The 27,040-nt window shown below is 34.1% G+C and overlaps 1 protein-coding gene across 1 annotated transcript in view; it reads right to left on the bottom strand.

The window, feature by feature from the left end:
- LOC129742248 (myosin-G heavy chain) overlaps positions 1-27,040 on the bottom strand; it is a 513,355-nt gene that overhangs the window by 465,036 nt on the left and 21,279 nt on the right. Inside the window, exon 2 of the mRNA XM_055734123.1 lies at positions 9,992-10,524. The gene's annotated coding sequence lies outside the window, so the exon portion shown is untranslated. The remainder of the gene's footprint in view (positions 1-9,991; positions 10,525-27,040) is intronic.

A 27,040-nucleotide genomic window follows, 5' to 3' on the forward strand; every position in this document is an offset into this window, starting at 1 on the left:
ATATCCGGGATTAATTAGAAAGTGCTGGATTATTTTGGTCAAGAAATGAATACATGTACCATATGAACGCTTTGGAAATTCTAAGGTCACTAAATCCAAAAAAAAATTAGAATTGCATCAAGGTCACTAAAAGTGGATTTTTCGGACCGATTATCAGAATAAAGTTATACTTTGCGATGCAGCTTGATGGAGCAGACGGCTAGCAGTATTGTTGGTATGATTTGCAATTTAATCGGAAGTTGAGATGAGCAGAAATTTTTTCGGTTGTACCTACATTTTTGTGCTGGTGACTCTTTCGCAAATCCGGAAAAGCTTTCTGCAGCTTGAACTTCCACAAAACTGTGATGGGAAAATACCTCAAAATGATGAATATAGACCTTAATAAACCTGGAAAATCAATAATCTACGACTCGAAACTGGAAAAAGTGTGGTTTACTGAACAAAATCAAAGTTTTTGATTTCCAACATATTTTTTTTCTGATACAAAATTAATCCCGAATGTTTGTTTCATCATTTCACGTCATTTTTATGAAGAAAGTAAGTAGTTTGATAAAGAATTACAGCTCAAATATCAAGTTCCTTAACGCTAGAGGAGCATCTCTTAAAACCCCCTTTTAATACCTTTGAAAACCTTTGGAATTCTAGAAAATTTCTTAAAATGCAGTTATCTATTCAAATAATTCGTAGAAGCATTATTATTCACATTTACATAGTAAATTTTTTAAAATAATCTTGTTTTTGTTGAAAAACTCAAGTGGTGCTATTCTTATTTCGCACCCTTTTTTCACATTTTTGGTCCTCAACGCCAATTGCTACGTCAAAAAAAAGTAAACTTATGCTTGATTTATCCGTTAAGCAATTCAGAACAAACTTTGGAAGAAAATTTTCGTATTTATCAATCATTCATATTTTAACAACCAAAACACATAGTGGTGCTATTCGCTCACTGTAGATGTTTTTACCATAAATTCTCTTATTTTCAATAAATTTAGCAAAAAGCGTGTTCGGACATGAATAATTTGGAACAAATAAGACCAATATTTTGTGATTTTTTCCAAGGAATCGAATGAAGGCGTGCGTTGACTCGCATCAGAAAGTGGAGCAAATGCTGTTTTACCCTCAATTTCCCAACAGTTTTCAATTATTTCAGAAAAAATCATCTTCACACTTCAAATTTAAAGCATAATGTAACTTATATTGTGGATTTTTTTTCGTGGTATCAAATGAAGTCTATTTAAGCCACCGCACGCTACGTAAAATGGAATTATGGTTGAAATATTTCAAAAATGTATGGAATTTGAGGGTAAAAACAGCCATAGTTCCATTTCACGGTGGCATGCGGTGGCTCAATAATAGCCTTCGTTCAATTTCTCAAAAAAAAATCACATAAGATAAGTCTCATTTGGTTCCAAATTTTCAGTTCCGAACATCGGAACACTTTCCAATTTCATCGGATTCTAAAAAACTTATGTTCACAGTTAATCATACCCCTTACGTATCAAAAGTTTAAATGTTCTTGGGGCATCAAATTAGCGTAGTCAGAAAAACTATAGCTTTCTTAAGTTATTTTAATCTTTTAGTTACAATCGATTTTTATTCTCCTCAGAAAATTGGATAACTTGAAACAAACTTTGTTTTTAATGAAAAACCTTATGAAAACGTAAGAAAATTTATAGTTCTTGATAAATTTGCGATGCTTTTTAGACCATTCCACGTGAAAACACCAATTGCAGTAATTTGTTTGTTCTTTAAAAACGAATTTTCACATTTTTTTCAGTAACTGCAATGCTACATACATTTAGGGGTGATACTGAAATAAAAAAAATAAATGTTTGAATGAAAGAAATTCCTAGTGTTCGGCACAAAAGCGCTAATCTTCTAATCGCTAGTTAGTCTGCTAACTTTTTGTTAGCGGTATGATTTTGGCGTTAAGTTTTGATTTGAAACACTTATTGACACTTCTAATGATCTTAGTTGAGGAATGCGTATTAGAGTCAGAGGAAATGTGTATTTTGGGACATTTTTCCCCTCGGGCGTTAAACAATACAGAACGATTTTCAATATCCTAAAATCAGCTGTTTGCTTTAAAGTTGTTGAGACGGACGTTTAGAAAATTGCACCTGGAAAACCGGGAGAGAACCAAAAATTGAGACCCAAAACCGGGAAAAATACAAAAGGCAATCAACATTCAATTTTGGTTTCAAGATCAGAGATTCTTCTGCCCAAAATTCCAAATTCCGAATGATTATTTAAACTTCCAAGTCAGATCAGTTCCAAAAATTTATGGTAAGAAAATCATAACTTTTGATATTAAAAAACACTCGGATCTCTCTTCAAAATCAATTCCGAACTCTTTGTTGCAAACTTGCAAATGTGAAAAGAGGCTTATATGAGGTATAATTTTATTGTGATAGTGTTCAATTCAAGAGTTAAACACAAGACACAATGAAGTCAATATGCCTGTATAACGAAAGATCTAGTCATCAAGATTGGCTAATGAGACAAGGCTAAATTTTAACTGTTAAATTGAATATTGGAAAATGTAACAAGATTATTTTATAACGTTGGAGACAACAGATTTCGACAGATCGCACAAAAGGTTTTTTTAAAAGGCGATTGAAACTTCGTTTGTTGACCAATGAACAAAAACGTGGTTGAAAATGTAAAAAACTACCATTTCATGAGAATTATTCCGCTCAAGCTAGAGAAATCAATTTAAAAAAAAAGTTTTACATGTTTATGAGGTGAAACTAAACGAGACTGTCAAAAACTACATTCAAATTGAGAAATATATTTTTAAAAAACCTCTGAAATTCCGTTGAAACCTTCCGAACATGGATTTTTTTCCGACGATAAAAATTCTAGGTCCTCTATTGCTTCCCCGACGAGACATTAAAACTTTCTAAGTTCTTCCCGATTCGCTAACAATCCTGCAACACATTTAAATCCTTTCCCCTTTGCGACGCAAATATAATAACGTATAATAACGTTTAAATTTTCGACAAATTTCTTTTTTTTGTACTCTTCTTTCAAACACTTTTCTTTGAAAAATGAGAAAATCTGGAATAATTTCCTTCTTGCCTTCCAGTGAGCAGGACATGAAAACAACATCCATTTAAAAACGGTATAAATTCTCAAATGAAAAAAAAACATTTTTCTAAATAAAAAAAGGATATTCAAAAATAATATTCGAAAAAAAGGAACTAAAGAACTATAGGCGATACCTGCTGTTGGAGGGCTACTAAGAAACGGTATTAAAAGTTGCACTTCAAAATGCTGAAAAAATACCACAAAAAATACGATGAAAAATCAAATTTCTAAAAAAATTTTTTATATTGTATAGAATTTTAAAATTGAAAAATAATATGGCTGAATCAAACATAAAAAAAACGTTAAGTTAAATCTGGTATATGATGAAATATGTGTATGAATATGAAATATGAATTACTTTTTGGTTAAATTGACGACTACGGAACCTTATAGTACTTGCGAGAACTTATCGATTAAAGCTTCAAATGCAGGATTTGTTGAAACAAAAGTATAGAGGTCGTAATTCTTCAAAACAAACGTTACAATTTAAAAAGCAGTGGGAAACTAAAACTTAAAAGAAAATGTAGGAAAAAAAAAACACAAAACATAAAAAACAAGGAAAATTAACAGTTTAGAGTAAATTTTGAAAACCTAATAAAAATAAATACTTAGCTTGGGTACTTTTCACTGCTTGAACTTTTGCTTGTTATCCTACGGTCCACTTGCGGCTCCTTCTGGACAATGGTTGCACTGCGTTTTCTAAAATCCGGAAGGACCCTTTTTCTCCCTGATCGTTCGTTCCATTTTAGGTGTGTAATGTCTACAACCAGGGCCTTCCGTCCTGAACTCATGGTTAACACTTGATTTTAAATGAATTTTTGGATTTTTTTCACAATCTTGAAATGAAGAGCTCGAAAAAACACGTCAGTTTCTTGTCACAGACGACTTAGATCTCTTATTCACTTTATTTGGCAAACAAATGCCCGGATTTGCCCGGATTTATGGTCGTCAATTTGAAATCTTATGCCCGGATTTTGGCAGCTTATTATAAAAAAATTGCCTGGTTTGTCCGGCCCGGATACGTGCTGAAAAAATTCTGGCAACCTTAATCTAAACTCTATAAAGGAGACTGGACTAGACTAAAGACTTTTTTTTTAATTGAGCTTCAAAATTCCCTTTTTCATATTCAAAATAGTGGTTATAATTTTCCAGAAAACCTCACTTTTTCAAGCTTTTACATTAACGTTGCCAGAGTTTTGTTCGCACGTATCCGGGCTGGACAAATCTGAGCAATCTAGGGTAATTTCCGGGAAGTTTGCGACAAAAATCAAGAAGGAAAACACTCAAACATTTTTTTTTCCAACGAAACACATCAGCAAATTTCAAAACACATTGTTCAGGATTATTCAAAAAAAAACTTAGTCAAATAATCCACGCAAAATCGGACGCAAAAGTAATTGATATATAACAATTTGAAATTTCTGTAGATTATGCAAATGAAGGGAATAAATCCGGGCAAAATCTGAGCATTTTTCAACAAAATCCGGGGAAACGGGCTGGACCGGACTTCTCCCAAATTTTGTATCAGATATCCAGACAAGTTCGAATAAACAAGGCAGTCTGGCAAGCTTATGAACTGATTTTAAATCTGATTCATGGCAAAATTTGAAGAAATTTGTAATGAGATTGTTCACCGATTCCGATGCTGATAGATGAATTTTGTAGGGAATTTATTCTATTTTCTCAACATCAAAAAACAAGGTCAATCAATTTTAATTAATTACTTATGACCGGCTGTGAATGGAAAAAGTAAAAAGAACAATCTCTTTTTGAAATGCTATTTACTATTGTCAATTGAGTTGATTAAGCATTTGTCAAGTATAAATCTATTTACAGATGCTTAACACGTGAGGGTTCATTAGAAGTTTTTACGGATTTCCGTGAACATTGTATAATTTTTTTTAAATTCTCCATTTTTGTCTTTCCTTAGCTTTGTCTCATTTCTAACTGAGTCGATTTTTAAAACACAATTTTTATGTTGATCCCGTTAATTTGATCATTATGAATTTATAATCGGCAAATCTATCCAGTTTCTTAAAAAAAATTATTTAGAATTCCTACGTTCCGGTGTCATAGAACACCTTCGCAGGGATCAAAATGATCATCCGATGTATGGTCTGGTCTATTTTATGTTGGATTTCAATAATTGAAATTAAATTTAAAATTTTCTTTACACAAAACACTTATCAGTACTTTTAGGCTAGACACGAATGCCATAATGCTGGTAAAGTGTCAAAAATAAAACCTAAAAAAAAAAAAAAGTACTTTTAGGCGGTATCATTGTTTTAACATAGTTTTTACTTACAAAAAAAAACAACGTAAGAAGAAACTATGTGATAAAAATCATACCGCCTTAATGTAATGGTCAGTGTTTTGTGTGTAAAAAATTTTAAATTTAGTTTTAATTATTGGAATCCAACATAAAATAGATCGGACTGTTCGCTTTTACTGAAGCACAGTAAGATTGACCATTTTGATCCTTGGTGAAAGTGTTATACGATACTTCGGTAGGATTGAAATAAATTTTGTAAGAAACTTGACTGATTTACCGATTATAAATTCAACAAAACATTCAGTCGAAAACTCAACATCAACATTTGACTATTATTTTTATAGAACATACTTTGTTTCTCAAAAAATATCTGTTTCTCAAAATATTCGAATGAAACTATTTTTTTTTTCAAGTTTGCTTAAGAGCTGATATTGACTAATTTGAGGGCGTTGAATCAAAATTTGCATTTTTTTTTTATTTTTACCAGAATAATTATTTATATTCAAGACCTAACGTTTGAAAAACGATTTAAATTAAGGTTGCCAGATTACTAGGTTTTTTCGGCTTTGTCCGGATATTTAATACAAAATTTGAGAACAGTCTGGCCCAGCTCGGTTGTTCGGATTTCATTGAAAAATGTCCGGATTTATTCACTTCATTTTACAAATCAAAAGAAATTATGTTCTATTTTGTGTCATGCGTCCAAAACGAAATTTTTTGAGCAAATTTTATAAGAATGATCATGAAAGGTTTTTTGGAAGCCTAAAAAACGATTTAACAACTGCTGTTGAGTTTTGAGGAAAAAAAGTCCAAAATCCATGATTTTTTTTGTTATTTCTTGGATTTGACCAAATTTGCCCGGACTTTGTCCGGGTTTTTGGTTGTCAATTTTAAGATCAAATGCTTGGATTTTGCCACATTTTTAGATAAAATAGCATGGATACGTGCTGACAAAATTATGACAACCTTAATATAAATCGTCTAAAAATTTATTTTTGGCAGAAGATTTCAAAGATAGGTACTCAAATTAACGGTGTTTAATCAATGATCAACTTTAAAGAAGACCACGAGTAGTTCTGAAAAAACTGATGTTTCCTTATACATAAGTATTTATCACTGTCTGGCAAAAATAAGAATTTCCAGGATCTTTTATAAATACATTTTAATCATAATGAGTCTCAGATATTTTTAGGCCTATGTAGGTGAAGACGTGTTGCATTCTTCAACATAGTTGTCAATGGAACTAAAATCTGTGATATTCAAAGGTCACCAATATTTTTCAGTGGTATTCCAAATAGTTACATTTTTTTTCCTTTCTAATGCATTGTTTATCTGAAATTATAATCATGCTAAATTTCAATCCTTGATCAAATGGATTAGATTTGAAGTCTGTTTTTGTTTGTCAGTTCAGTAATAGTCAATGGATAATTTCACTCAAAACCCAGTTATTTAAAATTCCAGAAATCAATATCACCAAAACTACAGGTTTTAAACAGAATCTGATAAATGATTTGATTTCAGAACGGCAAAATATACTTTCTATAAACAACTTTGACTGATTGTAAATGTATAAGTTTGCATGTATAAGATTTATTGAAATGTCCCGCTTTTTTTGACTGTGTCCCGCTTTTTTTCGTGAAATGTCCCTTTTTTCTGAAAGTATCTGGCAAGTTTACCTTATTTGTCCACTATTCAAATTAGTTTTTTGCATAAATGCTTAAAATTAGTCTTAGCTTAGCTAAGCTTGATTCTACAGAAAGCTTTAAAATTTGTCTTCCTGATAATGAGGTCGTTTCCAAGCAAACATGTCGCAAAATTTTATTACTTCATGATTAACAGGAACAGTTGATTTTTCCTCAATTTTACCCCACTAAGAGAGTAGGTAGGTTCAATTTTATTTTGAACAACTAATTGTAACTTTTTCCACTTTTTTAAAGCAAATTTTGAAGTTAAAAAAAATTAAAAATATACAATGAAAAATTATTGGCAGTACCAGAAAAGTTTAAACAAACCATTGTAAGTATTTCTTACAGCCTGTGGATTATACACATTTTCCTGCATTACAAAGCTGTAAGAAATACTTAGGTACAAGGTTTTGTTTAAACTTTGCTGGCTACTGTCAACAAATGTCCATTGTATATTTTTCTAATTTCTTTCAAAATTATTTGGCTGAAAACTAGGCGCAATTATTTGATGATCTGAATATTCGGCAAATAAACAGTTTGGTTTTTATTCAGCCCAAAAGTTCGATACAACTGTACCCTGAATCACTGATTGAAGAAAATTATCTTTAATTTCTAAAATCATATATCAAAGGTTCATCTTGATCTTCAAATTCATGAGTTCTGAATTTATTATTGAGTTGTTTTTAAATAATATACTTAAATTAAAGATTTTACCAATTTAAGCTGCAAAATTTTTAATAAAATTTAAAATACGCTTTTAAATTAAACAAACAATGTTTCTTATTTTTTATGGTTAAAGAAACTTCTGATTTTAATATCATAAATTTAAAAAAATAATTCTTTTTGGAAATATTTTTTTTAATATTCATTCCGAACTTGAAATTCTTATTTAAATAAATACAAATATCTTTGTTTATTTACATCATTTATTTTACACATTATTTTTCAACTTTGAAAACAGATTTCAAAATTGAGATCGTGTTTTCATGATTCTGTAGTGAGAACTTTGAAATGATTCAAAACAATGCTAGTTAAATTTGTTTTTGAAATTTCTGGATTTTTAAAATGAAAAAAACTTTATTGAACTCTATATAAAAAAAAATGCGCTTAAAAAATATTCGGAAAATTGTGGTGGTGATGTTAACCCCCCGGAAAGTGGTGGTCTTATGCCTTGTTTTTAGCTGAAATATGTAAGTTCCAAAGTCTTCTTTTGTCACTCGTTATTTTTGGAAAAATTGGAAGGGGGGATTAATAAAGTTAACAAAATTTTATGAAAAAATCGATAAATTTGTACAATACCTAACAATTTCAAGAGCAAAAAACAAGCGGTGGAAGATGGGATCATCTGAATACTGCGTCTAAATAGATAGGATTTCAATATTCACCATTGATTATGGGTTCTTTCCGTTTTGACACAGGAGATAAATTTTAAAATGATGATTTTGTTCACGATATGAGTATGAAAAAACAACACAATTAATGAAACAAGTTGAAAATTATACTATATTTTGACTAAATTAGACAATCAAAACATTCAATATATGACCGATAAAACCGGGAAAAACGAGAATTTAAAAATAAAATAGTTGTGGCCACCCTATTTCAAATTTCTAAACACTAAATAACCATTTTTGCTCAAATAAATAACTCGCTTCTGAGCAACATAAACGACACTGCCAGTCTTGATTCAAAATAAACGTTAAACCCAACCAAGATGATCGAGATTAATCCCGGAAGCAAGCTAACAGCACCGATAAAATTAACACATTTTGAGCGAGCAAACCCTCACTCGTTTACCTCGAAGTTCAAATACAAAGAAAGAATGAACTTCAAAGTAAAACTGTTGGAAAGTGATGGCCATCGAAAGCTGTCACTTTAATGCACTGTTGATGCTCCGAGGAAAGAACCTTTCATTTTTCTTTCCAGAGTTTATGACCCTCTGTGGTCGAAAGTGAAATAATTAGCTTTGAAAACAAAATTATAATTTAAGATGCTTATCGTAAAATGTACTCTTCATTCACAATGATTTCGGAATAAATATTCAACTGCCCTACCGTTTTGTTGTAGAAAGTAAATTCGATGGATTAATCATCGATTGAGCGAATCAATTTTTCATCATCTCTAGATGATTGATTGGTTGCTTTTGGTTTTTGAAATCTTAAACGCCCTTTTGACATATCACCCTAATGGGATCAAAACTTAAGTCACTGATCGCTGTGATGAAAAGTATTAAATTGAATTAAACGCGCCCCGGTAAAAAAATCAAGATTGATGAACTCGATTTTTTTTCCTGAAAAGAAAATCCACCAAAGGTAAACTTTCGAGATCAGTTCCACCGTTAAAAAGGAAAACGAAAAAGCTCCTGATCCATCAACGAAGACGGAGGCACGAAAAACCCGTTACGCTGCATTTTACTTTTACAAGTGTTTACATTATGACGCTTTTAGTTATGGGCCTCGCGAATTTGCAATGATTTTGAGCCAATAAAAAGCAGAACGCGACAGTTTTTCTGGTAAAAAAAAAAACAAATCAACAAACTCACCAAACAAGTTCCTCGCATTGGTCATTCGTCAGACGACGAAATGGAGGGAAAAATCATTTTGCAACAAAGAAGGCTGGACAAAGGTTGACTTTTGGGGTTCGTCGTTGCATTGAGCGTTGATGTCTTTTGTTTTTTAAGGGTCTAGCTAAGATCAAATCAAATCATATAAAGCAAGTGGATATTTATATGCAAATCGAATTGATCTATTTAAATTCAAATTAAATCTTATTTTTACTAAAACTAGAAACATCAGTCAGTTGAAAATTTATTTCCCAATCATGACCAAGTGGCCAGTCAAGAAGATTGTTACCAAAAGATTAAGTTTCATACCAATTTTCTACCATAAAATTAAGGAAAAATTACACAAGCTTTGGTTCCGGATCATACTCCTTTTTTACTTACCGTTTCCACAACCGTTTCCAAAATTTATTCAATTCAGGATAGTTGTTTTAACTGCAATAACGGCGCATCTTTATTCCTCCCTCACAGCATCCGGCAATTATTCGATTTGATTATTTGCAGTAAATTTATTGCAGACCCATCAATCACTTCACCTTGCTCACAAGACTGGACATAAATCCAATTTGATACAATTACATCCTCAATACATGGCCACACTTCCTTTTTATTGCTTCACGTAACTCCACATCTAATACCCTCCACTCAAAACATTTCCCCAAGCCTTAATCTTCGCATAAAACTCTTTTCCCTCACTACGCGATTCCTTGGCTTATGTATCGATTTCACTGGACCACTTTCATGTATGCCGCACTCCACTAGCGGAAATTTGCAACTCGTTCCCGGGAAGATGCCGTCGCTTGGACGCTAATCTGAGGCGCAGCCTGGTCGAAACGATTATGTTCCTTTAATATTGAACATCAACTGGCGCTGGAACATGACCACTACTTGCTGCTTTATTTCCTCTGGAGCCAAATCTGAAATTAACATAAATCACAGATATTGTTTTAAATAGGACGAACACACGTGCAGAGTACAGAATGGTTCAATGAATAAAATTGTTATTTCTGGAAAAAAAGGAACACTTATTCTGGCTCGAATTTTGACGAAGACTAAAGAATAATCTGGATAGAGACAAAAATATGGTAACGTTTCAAACACACTAGTCTTTTCTCTTTAAAAAAATCTAGTAACAATGCAAAAAAAAAAATACAATATGCTAAAAACAAAATTAAGGAATTAACATTTTTTAAATTGATTTCTGTTTTGTAAATTTCGAAAATTTGTACGGAACTTGAGAAAAATTGTAAACAAAATTTAATCTTAGATATTTCCCTGGTTTCCGGTAAAAATTAAAAAAAAAATCTAAATCCTATACAAAAACAAATGCAACCAAACATATGTAGGTAAATTTTACGGAATTTTACCTGCTTTATCCTGATGCAGTATTAATTTAAAAAAAACTATATTTTTAAACCCTACAATTATTACAACTATTGATTAAGAATTAGTTTTTTTTTAATATAAACTTTTGATAAAAAAACTTTTTATACCGAACAAACTTTATTTTTTTCATAATTCATGCTGTCACCAGTTAAAAATAAATGACTGGTTTTACACTTTGTTTGTTGAATATATTTAAATACTTCGATTTAAAAATTCGCAAAAAATACGATTTTTCATGAGTTTTGAATCTCCACAAAACTGTGTATTTTTTATTTCACCAGCTCTTTTAATAAGCGACCGTGACCAGTCAAAATGACTGGTAAAATTCACAACCCTATAACTCAAACAAGATAAAAAAAAATTTTCGCTTGCTTTTAATTTCATTTGCAATCTACATTCAAGACAATGAGCTCTTGTTGATTTATGGTGCGCAGAAGTGAGAAAATTATTCATTTTCGATGCGAAGTCATAAAGATTTTTAGAAAAAGTTCTCGGATTGACCGCTGTAAGGCACTTCAAGCACTAGACTCCCAATTTTTTCGGTCTGTTTTATTGCTCAACTATAATCAAACTTTCTGTCAAAATTTGGCGAAATTTCATCCAGATTTGTAAAAGTTATGTTAGCTTTAATACATGTCCATTCGAGTAATTGAGTAATTTTTGATGATAAATATGTTAATGATATGATGATATGATATGATATGATATGATATGATATGATATGATATGATATAATATGATAATTGTTAATCGTGTACTCTTTTATTCAAATTTGAAGACATTAGCTATGAAACTGAATAATTGGGTGCACGGAATATTTTTTATATGTTGGTTATCCACCATGGGTGCACGGATTCACCGCAGTTTCTGCCTAATTATGTGTTCACATGCATTCTTAGATTATTAGGTTCGACAAATTTCCAATGCAAGTTAACTTACAGCTATTCCGGCACCCGTTTATATACCTGGTCAGCTGGCAACTGACTGAACATTCTTATTATATAGTCAATTATAAGAGGAAACACATCTTACCTGTCGGCCACTTATGGGGTTCGAACCCAAAAGTTTCCTTGCTGATATCGAGAATCGAACCCAGTACGCCTGGCATTCCAAGACCAGACTCGCGTCAGTCTATCTGCTAGACCACATTGGCACTAAGATATTTCAACGTGGATACACGGAATGGTTGCAAATTCGCCGTTGTAAATTATATAGAGTGAAAAAGTTTTCAACTTGCTTTAGAACACAAAATATTTTTAAAATGCAATATTGGCCAATTGAAAAACTTTTCAAGAAAAAACAAATCAACGTTTAACCTTTATTGATGATCCTAGGCTAAAGCCTTTGATCTTAATTAAAACTTAAAAATGAACATCGACCATATTTTTTATTTTATATAAAACACTTCTTAATACTATCTTTGATTTGGTTTCTAGATATCAATCCAAAGATTTCTTCTACGTATGCGTTGTAAAGTTCCATCATCCTGTACATTGGTTCGTTTCTCGCGTAATTCTGTATCCGGTTTAAAAACTGGAAAGGCCTTACGCTGCGTAGACTACTGCGTCCTTCGTTGGGGGATATTTGTGAAAGCATGTACGGCGAATAAAAACTTCCACTTGTCAAATCCATGAAAAATAATGCATCGTTTGACTTCCTGCGGTTTTCTAGCGAATCCAACCCTACCAGCATGCACAGGGCTCGGTAATCCGACAGTTCCTCTTGCCATCCAAGATTCCTCAGTGCGTATTTGAGAAATTTCTTTTGAACTCTCTCCAATCTGTTAACGTGGCCATTGCAGTAGGGTTGCCAAACAACACTGGCGTACTCGATTGTGGTCCAAACTAATCCAACATAAATTGAGACGATTGTAAGGGTCATTCAACTCATGGCAGACTCTACTGACCATTCCAAACATAGAGTTAGCTTTGGCTACTACCTGCTCGATGTGTTTCATGAAATTCAGTTCTTTGTCTATCTCTTCTCCAAGATCCTTTACAGAGGTCTTTCTAGTGATAATCAAGCTGTTTTCAAGGCGATAGTCATACATGATTGCTACGTATTGGAAATTAACTAGCAAGATTTGGAAATTAACCAACAAGATTTAAAAGGCGCAAAATTTACCGTCGGCACTTAAGCGCCATCCACTAAATGTAGATGTGCCAACGGCCATAGATTTAATTAGCCCGGACTCTTACCCCAGGGGGGGACAATTTAAATTTGCGCGAATCTCGTGTTGAAGGTTTGGCAATCTCAAGGGAAAAATAAAGAAATAGCAAATGAAATTCAAAAGCAAAAAGGACTTACCGATGACGCGCCGATTCCTCACGTTCAGCGTCTTAGCGCGGACCTTCAACTGGCCTCCAAGGACCAGGTTCGACAACCAGTAGGCACTTCCACTAACCGACTCCCCGTTTAGACCGAACCGAATGCGCGGAACAACAGCGTCGGAGATTGCCAGCCTCAACGACTTTTGGGTTTTCCAATACGGCCACACAACTTCCACTTCAACAACGACTACGAGTTTCAAAAAATACGATATTTCGATTTCAACGAGCGACTTTTCCGATCAGCGTCTGGAGTCTAAGAGAGCGACCCCCGGGTCACCAGCTAGCAAGAAGGCTTCCCGATTGCCTCCCCCTATGAGGTTGGCTTCGGGTTTTTGCCAAGACAATGCTTGTAGATCGCGCGCGAAATTCAAGCATTTCTTCTTAACGGTTGAAATAGACGCTACTTCGACTAGCCATCTTTACTTTTGGTAGCCCTCTTGATGTCGGATCGTGAAGTTCAATCCGTAACAACAGGGCCGCTTCCTCATTTGCTACCTAGAAACTTTTACCTTGAGATTGCCAAAATAGAATAAAAATATAGATATAAAATAAGTTGCAACGCAACATGATGTTCATTAGTTTTCGAGAAAACGATATAATACTGCATTTTGAGACGTTCAACTTCAATCCATAGGTTCTGCAACAGTTCGAAAATCGGTTTTGCAGAATCGAGCAATCCTTCGGGTTTATCAGCGTATATCAGCACAAAAACATCCTGCAGTACCTCGGAGAACTCGTTCATAACAGTGATGAAGAGAAGGAGTCCCAAGTGACTTCCTTGTGGCACACCACTGCTGATCGAGAATGCACCGGATCTGACATTCCCCAGCTTTACATATTGAATTCTTTCAATTAAGTATGAATGTATCCATTTAACGCAAGTATAGGCAATTCATTTTTGCTGAGCACGGATAGCAGGGCGCTGATTTCGATCACATCAAATGCTGTTGACATATCAGTAAAAATAGCGTCGACTTGCAATCCTTGCATCATCCATATCGAAATTCTCGATACAAACTCTCCGTGATTTGTTATAGTTGATTGTTTTTTTAAGAAAACCGTGTTGAACTGGCGACATTTTTTTTCCAACCATGGATACATTTGGTCGTAGACGATACTTTCGAAAAGTTTCGGTATGGCAGAGAAAATTGCAACTCCTCGATAATTTTCGACAGATAGCTTGGAAGAGCTTTTATGGATCGGTTCAATATGCGAGATCTTCCTTCTTGGAGTAAGTCAGAAAACAGGCGATGTAAGGGTTCTAGAAGTCCATTGACACACTTTTCAATGAGCGAATTCCGTATCCCGTCAGGACCACTGCCTTTGAATTCGTCGAGCATTAAAATTTTCCTTCTAATATCTGTTATCGATACTGTTAGCTCAGGAAAAACTTCCTCCGGAAAAACATATGGCTGATCAGTTTGAGTATTATTCGAACAGTACACATTTCGAAAATAATCGGCGAATAATTCTGAAGCCTCTTCCAAATTACCTGCTTTTTTAGTTTTATACGATATATTTGTTGGTATTAAATTTGATTTGCACTTGGAGTTAACATACGTCCAAAAACGTTTCGGTTCATTTGAATATTGAATATTTCTCTGTATATTTTTCAGGTATATGCAACGTTGGGCTCTGTGCAAGCTTTTGATTGCATTCACCGCTACTTTATATGCATTTATGTCAACTTGAGATTTACTTCTACGGTATCTGTTATGCTTCTTTCGTTTCTCTTTCAGAAGACGAATTGTTTCAGCACTGAACCATTCGGGGTATCTAGAGCTAGTTGATTTTAATTTAGTTGTTCTACAATGATTCAGCAATAAGCCATAAACGACAGTGTAGAATAACAAAATGTTGAAATCTAGAGCACATTCAACCGAACGATAACTTTCACTTATGTTATCAAAAACCCCAAGACTGCTCAAGAATTCTAGCATAGGGCGTGCATGTGCATTAGCTATTTCATATGTAAAATCTTCGGCGGCCATAAAGATCGTACTCCATTCAACTTCTAACAGTGATTGAGAAACAGCGACCTCATTTATATGTTTCATATCGATCTTTACCTTGATTTCCTGGGCTTGCGGTGTATCTTCGTATTGAAGTTTATTTATTCACATTGACACTTATCGACATTGCTTTATGATGCGCTTCGTTCCGTATCAGCGGTGTAACTTCCTTGATTTGACAACACTCTTCGTCGTTCGTAGATAACAAATCAAGAAAACATGTAAATTTAACAATGTTGATTCATTATTCTAGTTTTCACTGTTTTCAATCGCACGACAAAATTTGATGCACATAATTCCTAAAATTCACTCGGTCCATGGTAACCGTTCTCCAATTTCTTGGATGATGATTCAATTACCATCTTATCAGATAAAAATACGATTGAAAAAACCTGTTTTTTAATAATAAATAAATAAATTTAATATTTCAAGATATGATTTAAATATTTCTTTTCCAGGAATGAAAAAAACAAAACTAAAGATTTCTCAAAATGCTTTTTAAAAATTTAAAAAAAGTCCAATATTTGCACCCATAGTGAAAAATCATGTATATGTATAACACAAATTTTGTTTTGAATCTATAAAAACCTTTATAGTTTACCATTAGCATGCAAAAAGTTGATTTTGGATGAGTGGCGGTGGATCCTTGCACACATGGTAAATTGCTCTATTTATAGAAAAATTACTTGAAAATCTACAATATCAGGTATAATTTATATGCAACATGTTGAAAAACTAAAATATCTACTACGACAAAATCGAAGTGAAACCGTGAACCCATATTAAATACCCATAACCATTTAATATGATTTTCTAATAAGATTGATAATGTGTTTAGAGTTTTTTTTTATAATTATTTGAAATAATCATTTTTTGACATACACGCATTAGTCATCAATACCAGTCATTTATTGCAAGCTTACTTGCAAAAAAAAACTGTGACGCTGAGAGTGACTTTCCGGCAATTAAACGGAACATTCAATATGGCGGAAACATGAGACAGACATTACACTGCAAAAAAAAACGAATCCTTAAAAGCACTTGAAATGAAATCCACTAACATTACATAACATGGAATGTGATTTTCTATTGTTAATTTACCTAATCGAGACAAATTGAGTCTTTAGCAGCACTAAATTTGAATAACTTTAATATTACATAACACAGACACGATTTCCTAGTTTAAAATTCTATCATTTATGATTTTTCTACATAATTTATATCATATGTGATGTAATTTTACAGCTTTTTTGGTAGTGTGTAGCTCTTTTCTACCCTTAATAACGGAATTAGGAAAACTAAACATGTAGAGAAATCGGTGCATGTGCATAAAAGTTAAAGCCAAAAAAGTGGATATTGCAGTTTGCACTGCACATTTTTGGCTTTAACTTTTATGCTCATGCACCGATTTCTCTACAAGTTTAGTTTTCCTAATTCCGTTATTAAGGGTAGAAAAGAGCTACAAACTACCAAAAAATCTGTAAAATTACATCACATATGATATAAATTATATAGAAGAATCATAAATAAAAAAAACTGAGCGAAAGTCATTTAACAATGTTCAGCGACCTCTTAGGGTTAACCCAAAAAGATTTTGGCATGGAGTCTTCTTGTAGGTCAAGGAACGATTTCAGCCCCAAGGTTTTGATTCCCGAACATACCCCTTTGCTAGACTCTAGGAAACATGCATTTTTATGGCTGGATCTGGCGTTGGCCTGCTCCATAAAGCGACTATAAGACGCTACGTATCAAAGTGATACTAAGGTTGGCGAGATCACTTAATGTCCCCAGCTACGTTGCAACGAAAGTTTCTCAGCAAACCTGTACGTAAGATCCATGTCAATCATTTTGATTGACTGGAGAACTGGAAGGCGTCCACAAATAGGTGGGAACAGAAGTACCCCTTAGTGCAATAAGCAGCGAAAAAATTTTCTCCTACCAAAATGTATAACATTTATCAAATGTAATTGTTATAAATTTTGGAATGCCCAAGAATTTAAATATCTTCTATCAAGAGCTAAGCATCTTTCCGTTTATTAAATCCATTTGAATTTATTAATACTGATCAAGAACGATTTATTGAAAAGAGATCAAAAGATGAATTGAAAGGGTAATCGCCGTAATTATATAATGGATATATTCGACATAGTTTGATCAAGTTACGTATTTACGTACAGTAATATAAAGCTAAAAGATGCTAACATAATTTTATTTTAAATTTGAATCTAGAGAAATCATCTGTTTTTTTTTTTGTCAAAGTTATCAAATGACAAATGCTTTTGGATATAATTAGAGTTGATTATGCCAATTTGTTTAAGCTTAGGAACAAACGATTGTCGTAATTAAATTAACCATGAAAGTGGAAACTCTGAATATAAAACTTGAAAATAATATGATTTAGTTCGATTTTTTTTTTCAAAATCTGCCGAACTTACATGTTTAGTATCACTTATTAAGGCCTTTTGAAGATTTTTCAGAAGTTTCATAAGGAAACTTGGGAAGTTTAGGAGCTTAGGATTACATTGCCTTCAAGTAGCCAATCGCCTACCAAGGTGATATTCCATGCCACATTATCCTTACCCCCTAATAATCAGCATGTGATTTGTGGAGAGATGGCGTACAGCTGGTCTCTGCAAAACAAATCATGACATGTGCTGCACTTCCTTTACTCCTATCGTCTACATGAACTTGGCCGGCGTCGTTATTGGTTCATAATAAAGATAGAGATTCTCAAAATTGAACAATGAGAATGTGTTGTTTGTTCCCAGCATCTTTCATTTGGTTCATTGTGCAATGTTGATTATCTACAACCAATCACGGAGTGCAACCATTATGCCATTGGCCCGGAAGGGTCGCAGGTGGACCGTAGTTGTTACCAAGCTCAAGCCCAAGAACTGGAAGGAGTTTATAAATAAGCAGAAGAAAGAGTTTAAAAACATCACAACACGGGTGATTTTTTCCTCCGTTTTGAATGTTCCGATTAACTACCGGATGATCACTCGTAGTGTTGAAGATTTTTATAACAAGTTAGCTACCTTCTATGGTAAATTTACAGAACTCAATTATCTGTCTTAGATGTTTTCGTATCACCATACGAAAAGAGTCGATTTTTATGCATACACTAGCTGATCATATACGAACGCCGTTTCGCATTCAACTTGGAATATGTCATTAACAGTTGTCAATTGTCAAGCATTTTTCAGATGCACTTCAAAATTCATTGTTAAGTAATTGCAAAAATATTGGACGATCACTTTTTCTGTCGTCTGCTACTAAATTTGAAACCCCCGTGTATACATTTCGACTCGATCGTTGCATAACGCTATTATTGCCAAAAAGTTAAACCCCTTTCGGTGACATCTTCTACAATCTTTGATAACTGAATTCGATTTCCTTCCCTCAAAACTCCTGTGTGCAAATTTTCAAAGCAATCCATTGTATAATAACGTCAGTATTGCTTAAAACAGTGAAAAGTTAATCAATATGGACGACCCATTCCGTCGACCCCTGGCAAAACATTTGACATTTGAACTCGATTGCCCGTCCCTGAAAACTACCGTTTGCAAATTTTCATCCCAATCCGATGTATTATAATGAAGATATTGTAAAAATATAAAAAAGGTTTATATGGACGACCCCCTTTGGTGCCCCCTTACACTGAATTTGATACCTGAAATCGATTGCCCGTCCCTTAAAACTTTCGTGTACAAATTTTCATCTGAATCCGATCTATAATAACGACAATATCGCATTAACAGTGAATTTTTAATATGGACGACCCCTTTGGGCGACCCCTAACTTTAATTTGGTTAAGTGAAATCAATTTTTTGTCCCTCAACTTCAGTCTGTAATTCTTCTATAAAAGAATTTTCGTAGTAAAAAGTTCACCGCAATGCCATTAAACTATCATATAACAACTTCAATGTGCAAATTTTCATCCCAATCCGATGTGTTAAAACGTCAATATCACTAAGATATTGAAAAGTTAATATGAACGACCCCTTTTGCCGGTACCTTACATTGAATTTGATACCTCAAATCGATTGCACGTCACTCAAAACTATCGTGTACCAATTTTCATCTTATTACAATGTATAATAACGTCAATATCGCAAAAACAGCGAACAGTTAATATGGACGACCCCTTTGGCTGACCCCTTACACAAAATTTGACACCTGGAATTGCTCGTCTTTCAAAACACTCATGTGCAAATTTTCAACACAATTAGGGTTACCATATGCTGCTACGCCAAAAAGAGTACATTTAGAAAACATTCAAAATTATAAAGACTAACACCATTTATTCAAAAACCATGATGTTTTAGATCATTCAAATTCCGCCAATTTGTTGCAAGATATGTGACCTACATGACAAATGCACAGTAGACCGCTGCAAAAAATGACTTTTTGCTCCCATATGTTTTTTCGATGCCTTTTGGGTCACCAAGCATCAGTGTAAAATTTAAGATGATTTGGTTGATTCCTGAGTTAGCGCAACGTGATTCAATTTTGTATGGAAATTTGTATGGAAGAAGAAATTTTTGCACATTAAATCATCCAGAAAATTCAAATAAGCTTGAAATGAAGTCGGTCTTTAATTTTTAGTTTTGACTATTCTTAAGCTTCATTTTTTGCTTACATGACAAGCAGCTAAGAATTTCATGAAAAAAGTTATAACCATTTCAAAATAAAAAATCTGAATTCATTGAAAAGTATTCAAAAATGGCAGACTTTGCTTGCTAGAGCTGTTAATAATTGCATGAAATGATTTTGCAAAGGCTTTATATGTCAATAAATTCTCTGGCAATGCAAAGCAGTTTTTTGAGATTTTTTATTTCCGTCATACTGTTATACAGCTTTCAAACATGCAGTGAAAACGATATAATTAAAAAAATGAATTTTGAAAAAAAAAATTTTATAAAACATTGAATATCTTTCCTGGGGTACAATTTAGGTTTGTGCTTTGTTCACATGAAATGTACTGCAAGAATCAAGGAACATTTTTCATCCAGAGTTTTATTTTTTGGAACTTTCAGAACATCTCTGGCGATTTTTGAATGAAAAATTTTGTTTTCCCATACAAATTTCCATACAAAATTGAAACTCGTTGCGCTAATTCAGGACTGGATGGATCGCTTCCAAAAATTTCATTGCTATTTCTGGCAGCAAAAACAACCAAAAAAAGTTATGGGAGGTGTAAAAATTTAAGAATTTGAAATTTTCATACAAAGCTTGCAGCGGTCTAATGCACAGTATTTCGAATTGGTTTACTCAAAGTTTGATAAAAAAAAACCTGCATTTTTGATAGTTTTTTATAGAGGCTTTTTTTATTCGTTAAACATTATTGCTGATTCGTGCGCTTTCGATTTGTGCACTATGCTTTTAAGAAAATTGTAGTTATGCATATTGTCTACTGTCCGGGAGTTCATGGCATACTCAAAGGCGCCAATTTTAAACGAAAAATCCCGTTTGAGATCGTGACTGTACTCGTGATTCCTTTTATTGGTAACCATCCTTTGAAACATTCAACAAAAGAAGCAAAACTGAAGTGTTGTGCAACGAATGCATAAAAAGTTGAATCTCTTGTATTCATAAGAATACAAGCTTCATGTATCGGAAGAAATAAGTTAGTTCATATGAGAAATTTTTTATTTAATTCCTTTTATAAAAAAGAGTACATTTCGTAAAATTTTACAAAAAGAAGAGTACGCTCATTTTTCGATCGAAAAAGAGTACATGTACTCTTAAAAGAGTACGTATGGTAACCCTAAACACAATCCGACGAAAAGTAACATCAATATCGCCAAAACAATATTTGTCATGTATGGACGACCCCCTTAAGAAGGGGTCATCCGAAAATCTGAAAGCATTTTTCATTTCCTGGTCCTAAAGAGCATACATGCCAAATTTCAGACCTCTAGCTCTTAAGACGGCTGAGTCTATAGAGGACAAACAAACAAACATACAGAAATTGCTTTTTATATATATATATAGATTAGGGAAGAAAACAGCATGGGTAGGTAAAACAATGAATTCCTTAATTTCTGAACCAATCTAATAAACATCGTAAAAAAAAGTTCGATCAAGTTTCCACCGAAAGCCTGAAGGCTCCTCCTTGGTTCCATTTATTAAGTTGTACCCAACAAGTTGGCACCCAACACTCGGCACTGAACGAACATACATATGTTCTTATGTGCTATACCTACCTACGCACATTTGTTCAAACGAAAACATTTCCACCGTCCGCGTCCATCGGTCTTCGGTCGTATCTATTTTCCCATAATTGCGCAACACGATCAAAGGCGTGCAGTATGTTGGGGTGATTATCGACCGGTATCGTTACTTATGGGTGGGTGGGAAATACATGAACCTCCACAGGATTCTTCGCATTTCTTTCTGCACACATTTGAGGAGCCAACGGCAACGCACGATCTTTGTCCGTGGTGGTGCCCCGTGAGAACTTCGCCAATGTGATTTGAGAATGGGGCGGATCCCCAAAAGGGCGGCAAAAGAAATCAAGGAATGAGAAAAGGAGTTGGCATGGATGCAACATGTGCGTATACGGCTGAAGAGTAGGTTGTGGAGATGCATTTCACGAAGCGTTGCACCCAAATGGGGAGATATTATATACGAGTAAAGTCCTCCGGGGCATCCTCGTGGGAGATTAATCTTTGAAAACTTCGTGTGTCGTGGGAGAGAAGGTCAACACAGCCTCGACCGTGTGGACTCGAGTGCGGGTTCAGGAGAATAAGCTCATATTGAATAATAGTTAAGACCGGATTTTCGTCCCATCGAGAAATATTGGGCAATAGTTAAGGGCAAACTAGAGAAATATGGCAGAACCATGAAAAACCCCGCTCAATTGGGAACAAGATGGCTCATGAGATCATTAGCAGTACTGTGCAGAAAATGATGGGTGGTATCACAAAAAAAGTTCGAAAATTGATCTGAAAAGCTGACGAATGATTTTTATAAATTTTTTTCCTTAAAGTACAATAAAAACCCTACAAAATAACATTTTTACTTTTGTTGTACGTAATTTCTTTGCGGAGAAATGATTTATTTTATCCTATGTGAAACAGACTTTAATAATGACATGTTTAAAAAAAAGACTTTCAAGTGTTGAATTTTTTTAGTTATACGAACTCACATAGATACCCAAAATTGCTCGTGGATTACGAAAAAGTTGATCATACATTTACTTAATTAATCAAACATCTTATACACGAATCCATTGATTTTATTATACTCGATCTCTTTAAAAAGTTAAAGCTTGAATTTATTGAATTCAGTGCCCCCAAATCAGTCGAAATTAGCTCTGGAGTTTTTGGCACCTTACCAAAAGATTTATATATTTTAATTTAACCTTCCCATATGACTTTCTTTAATTGTGATTTCATATTCAAAATAAAATATTTACTGCAGCTTCCACTGAAGTAACATATTCTGTGACTCGCTGAGATTGGTCATCGAAATAAATTTGATTAATTAGAGATGACCCTATTCTTCCGTAGCCTTCAGCAGCACTCAAAAACAATCGACACCAACATAATATTATAGGACATATCCCACGAGGGGGCCACAAACCAAAAAAAAATCAGCAACCACCCATCATCATCATCGTCGTCGTGACTCGTTTCCATTAAGTCGCCATCAGCACCGCGGGGTGCCAATTTAGGTGGACTCAATGAGCGTCTTTCTCGGAGATTCATCGCAATTCCAGCGCCGCACTGCGTGGGGGTTAATCTGGATTGGTTTTCGATCCATTTGATCTATTTTTTTTCAATGATGTCTCAATAAACAGGCATTGCTAGTGAAAAGGTATTAAAAAAGGAATTTTCCTCTTGTAAATACAGCAAAAATTGCAACATTCAATCTAGCGAAGCCCGGTTTCGTTGAAGATGACAAAGTTTTTTGACAGGTTTGGAACATGGAGGAGACAGTTAACTCCGACAAGGGTTCATCTCGTCGTTTCATGGATGCTTGCTAAAAGGAGGTTTTCGCCCGAATGGAAAAGAGATTAACTACTTAACTTAATATGGATCGAAAAGACCGCCATGCGAATGGTCGTCAAAACCGCTTTTATGCTTGCTGAAAAAGTCTTTCCTACACCTGCTTCGGATGATTAAGTTGCCTCGTATGCATAAACTCAATTTAGGTGCTGTCCACTTTGAGTAGAAAGGATTATTGCTTCAGCAGGACTATTAATGAGCCACAGCTCGGGACATATCGCTCAGCTCACAGTGAATTACGATCATTATTCAGCACTTTTGAACCAAACGATGAAAAGGAGCTCAAGCGATTTTAACTTTTTTTGCATCGATTTAACTTTACCGAACGGCTTCCGAAATGCGCTGTAATCTATTGAATGAAAAACAACAATGGCCTAAATGTGATAGTTTATCACCAAAACCCATTAGCACCTTCGAGGAATAAAACGAAATCCCCTGCGGCATGCCACACGCAAAATTCTTGAGCAGCTCGAAAAACTGCAGCCAAACAGAAACATATCATCCAACCAACGGAACGTTAATCCGCATGACGATGTGGAATGTGTATGGCCTCTGGAAACATGATTTTCGAGGAGGTATTTAAATGCAAATGAACGCAGACAAGATTGCAATCGGTCGGTTCTTAACCATTATAATTAATTTCACAGACACTTGGCTTATTAGGCCTTTTATGGGCCTTTTGACGGTTTTACACGCCGTTTAAAACAATTTCAAATTGCGTGGCGATGGATGGATGAATGGCGAAACTGGTACAGATACCTACTAGCAGGTCACTGCCTTTCTAGAAGCCACATGCAGTCAAGCTAATTGACGAGTTGTGGCTTAGTTAAGGCGTTTAAGAGCTTGAGCATGACAATTAACAAATAACGATTCTGGAAGGGTCATAATTTGGATCACTTGAAACTAAAATATCCAATTACGATTTAGGGGTGATAAAAGTTCACTAAATTTTTTTGTTATCAAACCCTAGTAGCCTTAATATGAAGCTTGCTTCAGATAGAATTGGAACAAAAACAATTGCCTGTATTTCAGTTATTTATTATTGAATTCAAGATTTTTTTTTATACAAATGGAGCGTTTACTTTTAAGAAAAAAAGATAAAATTATTCGTTACGGTTTTGAAGGAATTCTCGAATTGTTCCTGCAACACGGCTCATTAGGCAGCGCACACATTCCTTGTCCATCGTTTAAGCTATCTTATTCCACCAGGTCTTCATCTGATTGATATCTTTGAACACCTTTCCCTTTGCCTTGGCCCTTGAATCTCCTCTTCATGTTTGCCCTGTATTTCTCAAAAGGGCGTAACTGGGAGCAGATGGGTGGGTTTAAGTTTTTCTTCTTCTTCTTCTTCTTCTTCTTCTTACATCAACATGGCCAAAACTTGTAGGCATCCTGGAAAATGGGAGACTTGCGTCTATCATTTTTCTTTTCAGCGTATTACCTGTTACATATTCCTATGCATTGCAGATATTACTACGGCCAGGCCAACCATGTGATGAAAACCGCGAAAGATACAGGATACAGGGGCGGAATGAAGCGTGGAGATCCCTACCAAACGCTTCATATGATATTTTGAATATGAAAAGACCTAAATATGAATTAATGTCATTTGGGAAAGTATATAAGGAATGTTGATACATTAAATGCTGTTAAGGGAATAGATAATTACGATACCTACCAACATTATACTCCAGCTTACAGTCAATGAATTCCCATTCCCTCCTCCACACCCTACTTCAAGGAGGGGGAGTCTCAAACAACTGCGACCCGTAGAGGCAACCAAAAGTATTTACCCACCGCCTTGTGTTGACAAGACTATAGAAACCAATCCAAGTAAACATTGGTCATTGGACGATTTTGCAGCACCTCCCAACTTCAAACATTTTATACATGATTCATTTTTCCTTCATAAACAAATATTGGTAGGTACATAATTAAATGTTAGACATTGTCTTTTTTGTCAATTTTCATTTCAAACTATAAAAGATGAACTTCTGATGAAAATATTATGTCTTCAGAAAAAAAAAATAAAAACTGCAAAAATATGTTTTTGAAAGACTACGAAAAATAAATCCTACAAATACACTATTTCAACTGAAGCTGTCAAAAATACACATATCAAAATAATCTGTGCTCTTGTAAAATCAACCACAGAAGGAAAAAAATATTTTCATTTTATGAACAAAATTGAACCCCGCTTTGTAAAAATTCAAACACGTTTTTCTCTTCGAGCTGTCACCCTCCTATCGCACGCGCATGTTATGTGATTTTTAGGAAGCGACTACATGAATTCATGTGTTCAACATGTTTAATAAAAAGTACAGGTTCTCAGTGCAGAATTTCTGAAAGTTCAACTAAAAACAGACAGAAATGTCATGGTTTTAGAAATTGTACTTAGCTCGTTCCTCATTCGTCTGACGCCACCGGTTAGCCTGTCCAAGCTGATGATAATGATGATTCCTCCAACCTTTTCAACATAATGCGCTTTCATCTTCATAAATTTTTCCGCATCAATATTCGCACTCAGGTTTTGTCACTATTTTTCCACAATCTTCACAATTCAACAACTTAAAACTTAGCAATTTTAAAATTGCTTAGAATTTTCGCATTGAAATTTTATTTTTCAGAGCTCCTCCAAAACACGTCATAACACAACCGATGACTACTTCGATCATCAGATGGGTGGGTTTAAGTTTTTCGGAACAAACTGGACCTCTTTCGCTTTATACCATTCTTGAGCGACTTTGCTGTAATGACAGCTTGCCAAATCTGACCAAAACAGCACGGTATAGACGTGAATCGAATGAACGGCAAAAATCGTTTTTGGAGACACCCTTTTGGTATAGTTTCGACGTCATTGTTTTATTTATAACGAAAACTTTCGTTTTTTATGCCACAGCTGCAAATGCCCTGCCAAATCATAAATTTTCGTCCAAATTTGTCGGCAAAAACAAATTTAAATTTAGCTGGAACATCCCCTCGAGCCGTTGCTAAGTAAAATTTTTGACCTGGGATTAGCCCTAAGTCAGCCTTGACATAGGTTTCATCGTCCATCAGAAGACACCAGTCGGACTTGGTCGGCATCTGGCGTATAGCTTCCGAGCACAGATTTTGGTCACACTTTTCTGTATTATGGTCCAATTTGGCTGTTTGCTTGCTTGATACGACTTGATTCCTTCCCGGAGTCGAATTCCCCTCACGGTACTTTGTGCAGCAAAATTCACAAGATTGACCATACAAATTGATAAAATTGACAAAATTGACAAAATTGACAAAATTGACAAAATTGACAAAATTGACAAAATTGACAAAATTGACAAAATTGACAAAATTGACAAAATTTACAAAATTGACAAAATTGACAAAATTGACAAAATTGACAAAATTGACAAAATTGACAAAATTGACAAAATTGACAAAATTGACAAAATTGACAAAATTGACAAAATTGACAAAATTGACAAAATTGACAAAATTGACAAAATTGACAAAATTGACAAAATTGACAAAATTGACAAAATTGACAAAATTGAAAAAATTGACAAAACTGACAAAAATGAAAAAAATGACAAAACTGACAAAATTGGCTAAATTGACAAAAAAATTGACAAAATTGACAAATTGACAAAATTGACGAAATTGACAAAATTGACAAAATTGACAAAATTGAAAAAATTTACAAAATTTACAAAA

Source organism: Uranotaenia lowii, chromosome 2, assembly GCF_029784155.1.
Source record: "Uranotaenia lowii strain MFRU-FL chromosome 2, ASM2978415v1, whole genome shotgun sequence".
Classification (NCBI taxonomy): domain Eukaryota; kingdom Metazoa; phylum Arthropoda; class Insecta; order Diptera; family Culicidae; genus Uranotaenia; species Uranotaenia lowii.